The sequence below is a fragment of the Pantherophis guttatus genome, chromosome 6, assembly GCF_059756535.1.
Source record: "Pantherophis guttatus breed Tessera chromosome 6, ASM5975653v1, whole genome shotgun sequence".
NCBI lineage: Eukaryota > Metazoa > Chordata > Lepidosauria > Squamata > Colubridae > Pantherophis > Pantherophis guttatus.
This window is the reverse complement of record NC_142068.1, coordinates 105027368-105040619: the sequence shown is the minus strand read 5'-3', so window position 1 is coordinate 105040619 and position 13252 is coordinate 105027368.

The following is a 13252-nucleotide window of genomic DNA, read 5'->3' as shown; positions in this document are numbered from 1 at the left end:
TAAATAATGACTGCCATATCCAGTCGGATTGAAGTTGGCAATAGTAGCATTTTATCCATCTAAAATGTGGAATAAAAAGGACTCTAGCAATTATTGGCCAAGTAGACTAGCAGATATTGTGGCTAAAATTTATGCAAGGATCCTCTTAATTAAACTTGAGAAAAATGCATTCCTTGCAGAAGAACCAGAATGTTTTAGGTAGAGTTAGGTATAGATTTTATAAGAAATAATGCATAAATTAATAATCTAATATTGGCAACAAATTTGTCTTGAAATATTTAATCTATATCAGTGAGGTAAAAAAAGGTTTGCTGCTTTCTAGATGTTAGTGCAGCATTTGACTCAATAAACAGTAAATTATGATAGAGAAAATGGATGGCCCTCAAGATGGAGTTCAGACTGTTGGCCCTGATCCAAGCGATTGTTTGAGAGGGAGGTTTGGGCTCAATGGAGCCGTGAGAAGAAGGATCTATGCTTACCAAGGAAGAAGGGAAAGGTGCATATTTCAACCCTTGTTCTTCAGTATAGATATGAATGACTTACTAGGACTAATGCAGGGTCAAAAAACAGATCATAAATAAATGTTATTTCATTTTTTGACAAAAATGACTAAATTAGTGGACCAGTGAAATGCAGTGCATGTAGTATACAGTACTTGGATTTCAGAAAGGCTTTGACAAAGTAAACCACAACGTATTTCTTGGGAAGCTGAAAATATGTGGGAGAGACAGCATCACCCCCAGATGGGCTCAGCCTGTGGTCCTCAATGGAACTACGTCTGCATGGAGGGAAACAAGCAGTGGGGGACCCCAAGGCTCCATTTTAGGCCCAGTTCTCTTCAACGTCTTCATGAATGATTTGGATGAGGGGAGAAATGGGGAAATCATCAAATTTGAAGACAACACTGAAGTGGCAGGAATAGCCAACACCCCAGAAGATAGGCTGAAGATCCAGATGGATCTAGGTAGACTTGAACCCTGGGCCTATCTAACAAAATGAAATGTAATGTAGAGAAAACTAAAGTGTTATACTTAGGCTAGAAAAACCAAATATCCACTTACAGAAGAGGTGAAACCTGGCTCAATAAGTGTAACTATGAGAGGGAGTCTTGTAGTCCGAGTGGACAAACACTTAAATATGAGCCAACAGCAGCCAAAAAAGCCATTACAATTCTAGGTTGCATTAACAGAGGGATAAAATCAAGATCGCATGAATTATTGGTACGACTTTATAATGCCTTGGCAAGACCACACTTGGAATAGTGCATCCAGTTTTGGCCACCATATTATAAAAAAGATGTAGAGACTCTGGAAAAAGTGCAGAAAAGATGATTAAGGGCCTGGAGACTAAAACATATGAGGAACAGTTGCAGGAATTCAGTATGTCTAGTCTAGTGAAAAGGACGAGGGATGATATCATAGCAATGTACCAATATTTGGGGGGCTGCCACAGAGAAGAGGAGCTCCACGTATTTTCCAAAGTACTAGAAGGCAAGACAAGAAACAATGGATGGAAACTAATCAAGGAGAGAAACAACCTAGAACAAAGGAGAAATTTCCTAATGGTGAGGAATGGAACGTCTCTCCTTCAGAAATTGTGGGTGGTCCATCACTAGAGGCTTTGAAGAAGAGACTGGACAGCCACTTGTCTGGAATAGTATAGATAGATACAGATTAACAGAGTTGGAAGGGACCTTGTAGGTCATCTAGTCCAAGCAGACCCTACACCATTTCTGGCAGATGACGGTCCAGTCTCTTCTTGAAAGCTTCCAGTGATGAAGTTCCCACAACTTCTGAAGGCAACTTTATCTCTTTATTTCCAGGTTGAATCTCTCATTGTTCAGTTTCCATCCATTATTCCTTGTCCTGCCTTTGTCCGGCCTTTGGGTGCTTTGGAAAATAGCTTGACCCCCACTTCTCTGTGCCAGCCCCTCAAATATTGGAAAACTGCTATCATGTCTCCCCTGGTCCTTCTCTTCACTAGACCAGCCATGCCCAGTTCCTGCAACCATTCATTGTATGTTTCAGCCTCCAGTCCCCTAATCCTCTTGGTTGCTCTTCTCTGCACTTTTTCTAGAGTCTCAACATCTTTTTTATAGTGTGGTGACCAAAACTGGATGCAGGATTCTAGGTGTGGTCTTACTAAGGCTTTAGAGGGTGGTATTAGTTCCTCTCTTGATCTTGATTGTATCCCTCTGTTAATGCAATTTAGGATTGCATTGGCTTTTTTGGCTGCCGCTGCACACTCTTGACTCATATTTAATTGGTTGACCACTAAGACTCCAGGATCCCTCTCACAGTTACTGCTATTATGCCTGGTTTACTGCTTGAACAGGGGGTTGGACTAGAAGACCTCCAAGGTCCCTTCAAACCCTTTTATTTTTTTATAAGTTCTGTTATAGGTACACATGTTTAGCCTGCTAAATTCCTATTGGAATACACTATTTACACAGATAATGTGAAATTATCATACTTACACATTGGATTGTATAGACTTGGATTGTTTTGTTTTAATAATTATCTGATAATTTATAAAGCAAGTTCAAAAGTTATGGTCTTTGTAAAATGACATCATAGCCATAGATGGTCAGCCATTAGAGCAAGTAACACCTTTTCTTACCTGGGGTTGTTTTCTCTGAGACTGAATCTTGGCTCCCTCATCATCCAAGGAGCTCAGTTAGAGAAAGGGCAGGAGTGAAAGTGGTGCTTAAATGAAAACCTCATAGCTCTCCAGCTTCCTCAGCCCCAATTATTTAAGTATCTGAGGCCCAGTTTTCCCCCATGTTCTTCCATCAATCTGATGTTTGGGGCTCCAGAGAGAAACCACCAGCAGAACCAACCCAATCTCAGCCTCTGAGGAGGATCTTGGGGTGGCTAAAAGGACTCCAGCTGTTGCCCTCAGAGCTGATTTGGGAATTTACACCATTTCTGCTTTGTCTAAATTCAGAAAATATGGGCATTGGCATAAAATGTAATCTATGGAAACTGACAGACTCTGAAAATTGTGTCTGTTGGAACAGACAAAACTTCAATGAAAGACCAAACTTGGATTATGCAACTGACAAATCTTATCAGGCTTTGAGGTCTGCCTGTTTCTTGTATAACTGGAGAAAGAAGTTAAAAAATTTCGTCCAGAAAGAATCTGGGATAGAGAAGCAAAAAAAGATGCAGCAATCCTTGAAAATTATAATAAGCCCTTTATTGGAATAGAATACTCCAGTTGGCATTTGCACGTGTTAATCTAATTGTGGTAAATTGTAGGGGTGATACAGTAATATGATTTACATTTTTATTGTTTTTTAATTTGCTTATTATTTTCCATTATTATGATACAATCTTGCTAATATTCTGTCTTTAATATTTTAAACAATGTCTGATTAACAAACTATTCTAATACATTCATGAGAACCAGGTTGGATTTATTAAAATCTAATATTTTGGACTTGATCTGATCCCAAATGTAACACAGCATTCTTCATTGCTTTTTCAGATCAGTCGTACAATTGTTTCAGAGGCTCTGAGTGATAAAAGGAAATTCCCCTTTTTCCACCATATTCTCCCCAAAGAAGGAATCCACTACCCAGCAATTGTCCACCTGCTCCTCCATTTCAGATGGACCCTGATTGGCCTCTTTGCTTCGGACACAGAGAAGGGAGAGAATTTCATGAGGATTTTTCCTCCTGTGCTTGTCAGGAGTGGAATTTGTGTTGTTATATCACAACTGTTCTCAACAACTGGATATACAGCATACCTCAGGGATTCCCTCTCTAAGTGGAGAAAAGTCAACGTCTTTGTTCACTTCATGGAATTTGAGTTCATTTGGGACAGAATTCTTCCTTTCCATTTGACATTTATGCGTCTGCAAGGACCCATTGAAAGGAAAGTCTGGATCCTCACAAATTTTGCAGAGTATAAAATGAACAAGCGTAGACTTCTCAAATACATCCATAGTATTTGGAACTTTGGTTATCTGTTAAAAAACAGGCCAAGAGATTCTGCCTTTGAACCCCATTTCTTTGTGGAAGAAAAGTTTCAAGATCATTATTTCCGCTGTTCTCTTTCAAAGAACGTCTTTTCTGTCAAAGGCTGCAGAAGATGCACCCAGAAAGCCCCACTGGAGACCCAGGAGAAAAGGAACAGGATCCGGGCGCCAAATGAGTATCAATATTACAGTCTCATGAAGACTCTGGCCCAGGCCTTAAATGCCGCTTATTCCTCCAGATCGAGGAGGAGAAGGAAGGAGGGAGAAAAGATTTTGGGGTCTCCAAGGCTGCAGCTGTGGCAGGTATGGGGTCCAGATATGGATCCATTAATCTTAGATCCTTTGGAGGAGAAATCCAGAGGAGAAGGAGGGGAACCACCTCAACAGATCTGGCCAATTCAATTACTCAGGGAATAATGGTTCCAAAGAGTAGATACCATGGCATTTTAATATTACACACTCCTAATTTGAAAATGCTGTATTCTTTCTTAAATGAATTCCTGTATTTGTGGGTTTGTGAAGAGCATGGTGGAATTTCCCCTTTGTTCCGTCCCCACTGCAGGTGGGTCTGTGTGCAGCTCAAGAGGCAGCTAACACCCCCTATTATCCTCCAGTGAAAGGGAGCTGAGGGAGTCTGGCTTCAGACCATACAGTTAGGCTTATCTGCCCCCGGCCACTCGGTGGGGTTAGAGCAACAACTGCACAATAGATACATGTTGTGGCATAACAACCTTTATAAATTTGGAGGAGACCCTGAGACCATCTAGCCCAACCCCTCCTCTCTGCAGGAATCCCGGTTAAAGCTTCTCTGACTGATGGCTGCTCCGTCTCTCCAGTCCGTTAATCCATGAAGAGAAGACAGAACTTCTCTACTTTACTGGCTCAGCTGTAAAACAGCTCATCCTTTTATCGTATTTTTTTCTCTCATTCAGTTAAAATCTCCTCTCTTGTAACTGAATTCATTTTTCCACGTCTGACACTCTGGAATAATAGTGAGCAGATCTTACACTCATGTGTAACCTGTGTCAGTGATTGGAAGAGGGCTGCATCCTCCCTTCTCCAACCGAGAGATTGTGTCAGTTGGAAAAGGGGCTCCCAGACTCCTCCTGATCTTCAGCTCTTCTCCTTGTTCTCTTTCCTCAAGGCTAAGAGCAGCTCCTCTGATCTCTTCCTTGGCTTATTTCTCCTTCCCTGAAGTTCATGTAGATTTTTTTGCAAATTCTCCTCCAAGCGTGGTGCCTGCAAGGGAACCTGGTCCTTGAGTTGGGGTCTCCCCAAACCACAATGTTCACTTCCTGAGATTCCTATGGCTTCATTTGCCTTCTTTCCATGAACATCTCCCTGCTGACTCAGATTCTGTTTCCAGTTAACTACGATTTTGAGATCATTTTCACAAACATGCATATCAAGTTTGGTATCCCTCATCTTTCTTCCAGTCCACCATTCATGTTCTTACAGGAGACTCTATTGTTAGTCAAGTCCTAATTGCTAAACTCAGATATTTTTCTACTGCTTTTTACATATGCACCCTTCTGTGTGTGCTGATGATAAATATTGTTTCTGGAAACTTGATATTCCTCTCATTAAATTTTATTCAAAAAGGTAAAATATAAACTTCCAAAAGTAAAACTATTACAAAGTCAAAACAAAATTAGATGAAACATTTTTTAAAAAAATTGTGCATTAAAAACAGATAAAACCACATACGCATATATTGTTCCCCAATTGAATACTCACAGATGTATATTTCTCCCCCTTGCAAAATAGGTCCACAATTATAAACGTCTACCGATATATTTGCAACCACTTGACTTGTCATCTGTCTGCTGTATATAAAAAACATAGTTAACAGGCAATCCAACAAAAAAAATAAATTTCAAAACTTCAAAACTCTCTGTTATCTGCTATTATATTTAACTCTTAGACAATTTGCAGGGGCTTATTATGTCCCACAAACCACCACAATCATTATCTCTGATCCATCCTGAATCTGTTCATGATTCAATATCTTTATTTGATTCTTAATAATAATTCATTTCCTTAAAACTTTAATTAGGATCTTTCCCAACAACTGCTTTCCATTCCCCAAAGTCATTGGACCTCCTGTAAATTGAAACATGATAACTCTTAAGACTTGTTTTCCAGTTAAATATGACAAGTCCATTCCCTCAATCTCCCTCAATCTTCTTGAAAGATTCCATTTCTTCAGTCATCCGTTCTGCCCACTTTGAGTCTTCAGGGTCCATGGCCTCTCCAGCCATCTCCAAGCAGCCTGCCTTCAAACCAGACTCCTTCCTCAGGGATGCCAGTAGCAAATTAACTTCCAGTCCATCCATCCAATCCATCCGATTCAACAATTGTTCCTTGCTTCAGATTATCACCTTTGATTTAAAACCATTTGTCAGGTTTCGATGTCATCTCAAATAAATTGCATTTCCAAACAATTAATCTTTGCTGAAATCTTCCATTTATTGAGTACAACAATCTGGTCCCGATTCCGTCGTAGCCGATACTAACCCTCTGACCCCAAAACCTTCCCTTTCCGTTCCCCAATTCTCAGCGTCTCATTGGCCATCTTCCAAGTCAGTCTCCCCACTTCCTGACTTCAACCCACAGGAATGTCCCCACTCCCATCCCATCTCCTAGGGGATATTATCTACAGAGAAAATAAGTAGGTGAAAAGTCAAGCCTCTTCTTCTTCTCTTTATGGCAGCATTAGAATGCTGACATCCAGCCCCTCTCCCTTCATATTTCCAGGGAGGCCTGTTGCAAGAAAAACAACAAGTTAAGTACTGTTACCCTGTCCGAGGGTGTGTCCCACCCCCTCCTGCCTTGTCCGGGTGATCTGCATGGAATTTGGCTATAAGGCGGTCAGCTTGGATGTTTGTGCTCTTCACCCAGGAAGCCTCTGACAAGGGATAACCCTTCCACTTAATTAAGTATTGGAGGCGGCCCCTGTGCCATCTCGAATCGAGAATTCGCTGTACCTCATAGTGAGTGTGGCCCCCAATGACCAGGGGCTTGGGGGGGGTCACGTGGCACCGGCCTTAAAGTTGACCCCACCACAGGTTTCAGGAGGCTGCTGTGGAAAATGGGGTGTATCTTTCCTAGTAGTCGGGGCAACTGCAGTTGTACCGTAACCGGTTTGATTACTTTTACTTTCGGGCCCAATTTCCTGCTCAGGAGTCTAAGTCTCAAATACTTGGTGGAGAGATAGACCTTCTCCCCCACTCGAAATGGTCTTTGGGGAGTTCGGTGCTTGTCTGCTTGTTTCTTATAGGATTGTGCCACCTTGGCCAATGCCCTCTTAATGTTCTCCCAGGTTTCTCTCAACATTTCCATCCGATCGGTCAAGCTGACTGAGGAAGGGGGCTCCCTTGAGTACTCTGGCATGGGGACGAAATCCATACCACTCACTATTTTAAATGGGGTTAATCCCTTGCTACTGTGGACAGCATTATTATACGCGACCTCCGCAAACAATAGGAGGTCTGCCCAATTGGACTGTTGGTAGTTGACGTAGCATCTTAAATATTGCTCTATCATGGCATTCAGTCTCTCCGCCCCACCATTGGTGCTCCGGTGAAACGCTGAGCTGAGGCCTTGGGATGAACCTATGGATCGTAGGAACTCCCTCCAAAATTTTGCTGTGAACTGGACCCCTCGGTTGGAGATGATTCTTCTGGGTACTCCATGCAGGCGATAGATGTGTTTCAGGAACAGTTTGGATAACTGGCGGGCTGAGGGTAGCCCGCTGCAGGGTATAAAGTGTGCCTGTTTGGAGAATAAGTCTATTACAGTCCAGATCACTGTGTTTCCACCATTTCTCAGTAGTTCTACTATGAAATCCATCACAATCTCCTCCCATGGTCTCGTTGGTTCAGCTACTGGCTGCAGCAGCCCGGGAGGGCATCCTGATCGTCTCTTCATCGTGGCGCAGATGGTACAACTTTTTACGTAACTATCTACATCCTTTCTCATGTGGGGCCACCAGAACTGTCTTCGTACTAAGTGCAGAGTCTTTAGGAAGCCAAAATGTCCCGCTGGTTTAACGTCGTGGCTCCTCTTGAGGATCAGGGTGCGTAGAGTCTGTGGGACATAGAGTTTTGTCCCCTTCCATGCTAGGTCATCCCTTTTTGTCAAGAGGTATTGATTGTCTCAAAACCAGGGGTCCGCCGCTGTTTCAGTTTTGAGTCTTGTCGTTAAGTCACTTGCAGATTGGCCCTGCTGGTCGCGTCGTTGCCGTCTGGTGATCACCTGACCCACTGCTTGGGTAGAGGGATGATGGCATTCACTACCTGCTCCCGCTCACTGTTGTATTGGGGCATCCAGGAGAGGGCATCGGCCAGAAAGTTCTTTCCCCCTGGGATGTGCTTGAGCTCGAAGTTGAAACGATTGAAGTATTGAGCCCACCGGACCTGCCTGGGCGACAATTTCTGTGGGGTTCTGAGGGCCTCCAGATTCTTATGATCAGTCCAAACTTCGAACAGTCTCTGGCCTCCCTCTAGTAGGTATCGTCAGGTCAACAACGCCCATCTCACCACAAATGCTTCCTTCTCCCACGCCGCCCATCGCCTCTCCATGTTGGTGAGCTTGTGGGAGGTGTAGGCACAAGGTTGTAGACTACCTTGGCTGTTCTTTTGGAGCAGCACAGCCCCCACTGCCACATCGCTGGCATCTGCTTGGATGACAAAGGGCTGTTCAGGGTCAGGATGCTTTAAGACAGGTTCTTTTGCAAACATCTCTTTTAGTCTCGAATGCCCGTTGGCAGGTCAGGTCCCACTGTAGGGGTTGTCCCGGGTGGGGTTTTGTTGCCGGACTCCCTGCCTTTAGGAGGTCCGTCAGAGGTTTGGCAATCTTCGCGAACGAGGGGATGAATTGTCTGTAGAAGTTCGTGAACCCTAGGAAGCTTTGCAGTTGTCTGCGGGTGCGAGGGGGTTGCCACTGTAGAACTGATTGTACTTTGGCTGGGTCCATCTCTATTCCCTCGTTTGATACTCGGTAGCCTAGGTAGTCTAGTCATGATTGGTGGAACTCGCATTTTGACAGTTTGACATACAGGTTCGCCCTCAGCAGTTTTCCCAGCACTTGGCGGACGAGGGGTATGTGTTCGTCTATGGTTTCCGTGTAAATGAGAATATCGTCCAGGTAGACGAGGACCCCTTTGTAAAGGTGCTCATGTAGAACTTCATGTATCAGCTGCATGAACACCGCCAAGGCTCCTTGCAGTCCAAAAGGCATTACCTTAAACTGGAAACTCCCTAGGGGGCAGTTGAATGCCGTTTTCCACTCATCTCCTTCCCTGATGTGTATTCGATAGTAGGCTTCTCGAAGGTCTAGTTTGGTGAAAACGTTTCCTTTGGCCAAGTGGGCTAGCATGTCCTTCATGAGGGGAAGGGGATATAAATTGTGTACGCAAATGGCGTTGATAGCTCTAAAATCAACCACAAGGTGCATAGAGCTGTCTTTCTTCTCTTTGAAAAGGACCGGTGCCGCGACCCGTGGTTTAGCTGGCTCAATAATAATAATAATAATAATAATAATAATAATAATAATAATAATAATTTTATTTCTATACCGCCCTTCTCCCGAAGGATTCAGGGCGGTGTACAGCCTATTTAAAAACAGAATAAACATCAATTTAAAATAATTTAAAAATATTAAATAAATTTGGCTTAATTTAAAACCCCAAAAATTTAAAACATCCAATTTAAAATTATGTTGCTAACCCAGCCTGGTGGAACAACAGGGTCTTGAGTGTGCAGCGAAATACCCGGAGGTCAGAAATCTTACGAATTTCCAGGGGCAGTTCATTCCACAGGGCTGGGGCTCCCACAGAGAAGGCCCTCCCCCTGGGTGTCGCCAGCCGACATGAGTTGGCCGATGGCACCCTGAGGTAACCCTTTGTAAGTTCTTGTCTATGTAGTTCCGCATTTCCTGCATTTCACAGGGCGTCATGGCATATAGTTTAGGTTTAGGCAGTTTCGCTCCAGGGATGATCTCGATGGCGCAATCGGCCTCTCGGTGGGGGGGCTAGAACATCACATTCAGCCTCGCTGAATACCTCTGCAAGGTCTTGGTACTCCTCTGGGATCTGTTCTGTGTCATGGGAGCTGTCGGATGCGGCTGCCAGTTGCTCCGCTGTACCCTCAGGGAGGGGCCCTTGTGTTGGCGGTGTCTTCTTTTGCTGAGGTGAGAGGGATTGGGGTCCCTGCGTGGGGGGCATCTCCCCTGGTTGGGGCGGCAGGGGTTGGGGGCCCTTTGCTATCCTCAGCCTGTGGGTTCCCTCTTGCCACCAGATAATTGGGCCCCATTTGTCCAGCCACGAGAGTCCCAGTATGTCTGGGTCTGTCATTTTGGGGGCTATTATGAATCGAATCATTTCCCAGTGATCTGCTAGCTCCAGCCTCACTGCCTCAGTCAAATGTGTGGCGTAAGTTCCCCCGACTAGGGATCCATCAACTTGTTCAAATCGGATTGGGTGGTTAAGCTTTTTAGCTCGGATCCCCAATTTTAGGACTGTGGGTAGGTTAATCAGGCACCTCATGCTGCCAGAATCTATTAGGGCTTGGAAAGTCCCTTGGGCCCCTGTTTTTGGGGCTGTTAGGTGTATGAGGAAAAGAAAGGGGTGGCCACTCACCATCGGGTCCACTCACCATCGGGTCATCTTCACCCTCGTCCTCGCTGTCATATGATTCGGGGGATTGATCTCCCTCATCTGGGATTCCTCTTGTTTCGGTCAGGTGAGCAAAGACCTCCAGGCCCTGGGGAACTTTCCGTGACGCGTGGGTGGTGCGTTTGGGCCCTCGTTCCGGTCGTGCCTTGGGCGGTGGATCTGGGCTCGGTCTAGGGTTTCCACACACTGCTGCCAGGTGACCAATCCCCCCGCACCTGTAGCACCTCAGTGGGCTCCGTGGGACGACTGGCCTCTGGGTGGGCTGTGGTGCTGCGGTTCCTCGTCTACTGGGTAGTCCCTGGTCCGGTTGGCCTCTGTCCTTGCTATCTGGTTGCTTCGACATGTCGTTGGCCCACAGCCCTGTGTCGACTTTTATCGCTACCTGGAACCATTCGGAGAGTCGGCTCAGGATGTCTCGATAAGCGGTCACTTGGGCAATTCTCTTATCTAGGCTTGTTCTAAAGAAGTACACCAGTAGTCCCCTCTGGTAAGGGAGGCAGGGTCCCAATGACTCTCCTGAATTCACGGATATGCTCTCTGATGGGCTTCCCCTTCTGCATTAGGTTTCTGAGCTCGTCCTCCACATAGGGGTCCTCCTCTGCCTCCTCGAACCGGGCTCGTAGTAGTTGTAAGAACCCATCTGCGTCTTGCAGTTGGGGGGGGCTGTTCTTGTAGAAGGCTGCTGACCACCTCCTTGCTTCTCCCTCCAACCCTTCTGAAATGGCACTCACTAGGACTCTGGGGAATGGGTAGAGGTGTCCATAACGCTCGATGTAGATCTCAGCTGTGTCGAGGGATTGGGCTAGCTGGTCTGGGTCACCATCGAACTTCCTTCTGAACCGGGGTGGTTCCTCCCTCGCTGCCCTCTCATCCCTGTGCGGGGCTCTGTAAGTCTGGCCTCAGTGCTGCTGGTCCTCTTCCTCATCTCTCATTCTAGGGTAGGGACGTGCTGTCCCATCTAGGCTGCTCTGCTTGCTGTGCCAGGGAGGAACCCATGGATGCATTTTTGGGCTCCTTCTCCTTCTGCTGGGGGGGTGGGGGGAGAGCTACGCTTCAGCCTACGGCCTCTCGGTTCAGCAGCCCAAACTGGCTCCCTCTTTTCCTTTGGTCTGCATGATGGCCCCTCCTCCCGGATGGCACGGTCAAATTTCTCCTTCAATTCATCTATGGGGCTCTCGAGTGGCTTCCCTGAAGCTTCTTGGTGCCTGGCCTGCTGCCAGTCCCATAGCCAGTCTGCCCTCCCCAATTCACTTAGGGGTTTCCCCTTCTCCTGCACGTTCGAAAAGGGAAACTCAGCCTCTGCGGCTTTTGGCAAAGCCCCCGAGTACTTATCTGCTTTTTTCTTGGCTTGCAGCACGATCGTCTGACCTTGGCTGTCTTGCAACTTGGCCTGAATGGCCACCCCCAGGGATTTGAAGGGGCTTCCCTGCTCTATTTTCTGGCCATTTAGATACCATGAATCAAGTTTTGGCCTTTTTGATCTTTGTTTTCTCATCATTTATGCCCAGTTGATTGTAATTACAGTACTGGAGAAGGGCTCGCAAGGCTCTTTTCAGGCCTTCTGGTGTCCTGGAGAGGATCACAGGGGCATCTGCATAGAGCAGGAGGGCGATGCTTCGGTCACCTATTTTTTGGGGGGGGGTGATTTGGTTTGTTTAGCCATTTTACCATGCCGGTTGAAAAGCAGGGGGAGCAAAATGCCCCCGTTTAACCCCCTTTTGAGTTTTAACTGACTTCGAGAGGGACCCCTGCATATCACACCTCACCTTGAGAGATGTTTTAGTATGTAGGGCAGGTAAAAGATGAAGAAGCCTGTGGTCAATTGAGGCAGCTTCCAGCTTCTCCCATAGCTTAGTCCTGGGAACCGTATCAAAGGCTGCCTTGAGATCTATGAAGCAGGCGTAGAATGATGCAGGTCTATTTGATATGTATTTTTCCATCAGTTGATGAAGAACTAAGCACTGATCGGTAGTGCCTCTCCCCTCTCTAAACCCGGCTCCCTCTTCAGCGATCAAATTCTCCAGAGCCAGCCACTCTCCATCTGGAGGTGTTTTCCATCAGGATGACCAGGGAGAAGATTAGCCTGACAACTTTCTTCTTGATCAACCCATGTTTTCTGGGAATCAACCTCCTGTTTTCAAATAGTTTATGAATCACCTTTTTTTCCCTCTGTTCATTTTATTTGTCATCTGCTCTAGAATGTTCCCTATAATTGATCAATTGTGTCAATTATATTTTCTCTCTATTTTGTCAGTATATGATGGACAAATTTTTCTCAAACATTTTCATTCACTTCTGAAGATAATGGCAGTATTTGTATTCTATTTAACCATATTTGGAGATTAGACAGTTGTAGAAGAAAGATTCAATGTGGGATAAGAAATAAAGTTTTCTGTTTTTCAAATTCCTGGATGTTCCCATTCTAGTTTCATCCCTTTCTGGAGAAGAATGAATTTTGGAATATTTCTGATAACAAACTGTACTTGGACCAAAATGGAGAGATAACAGCAGATCTGGGCATTGATGGCTTCTTGGTTCTCCCCAAGGAGGTTGTCAGGAGAGAAATTCTGGCCTATTTTGAAAGACAGAGATTTA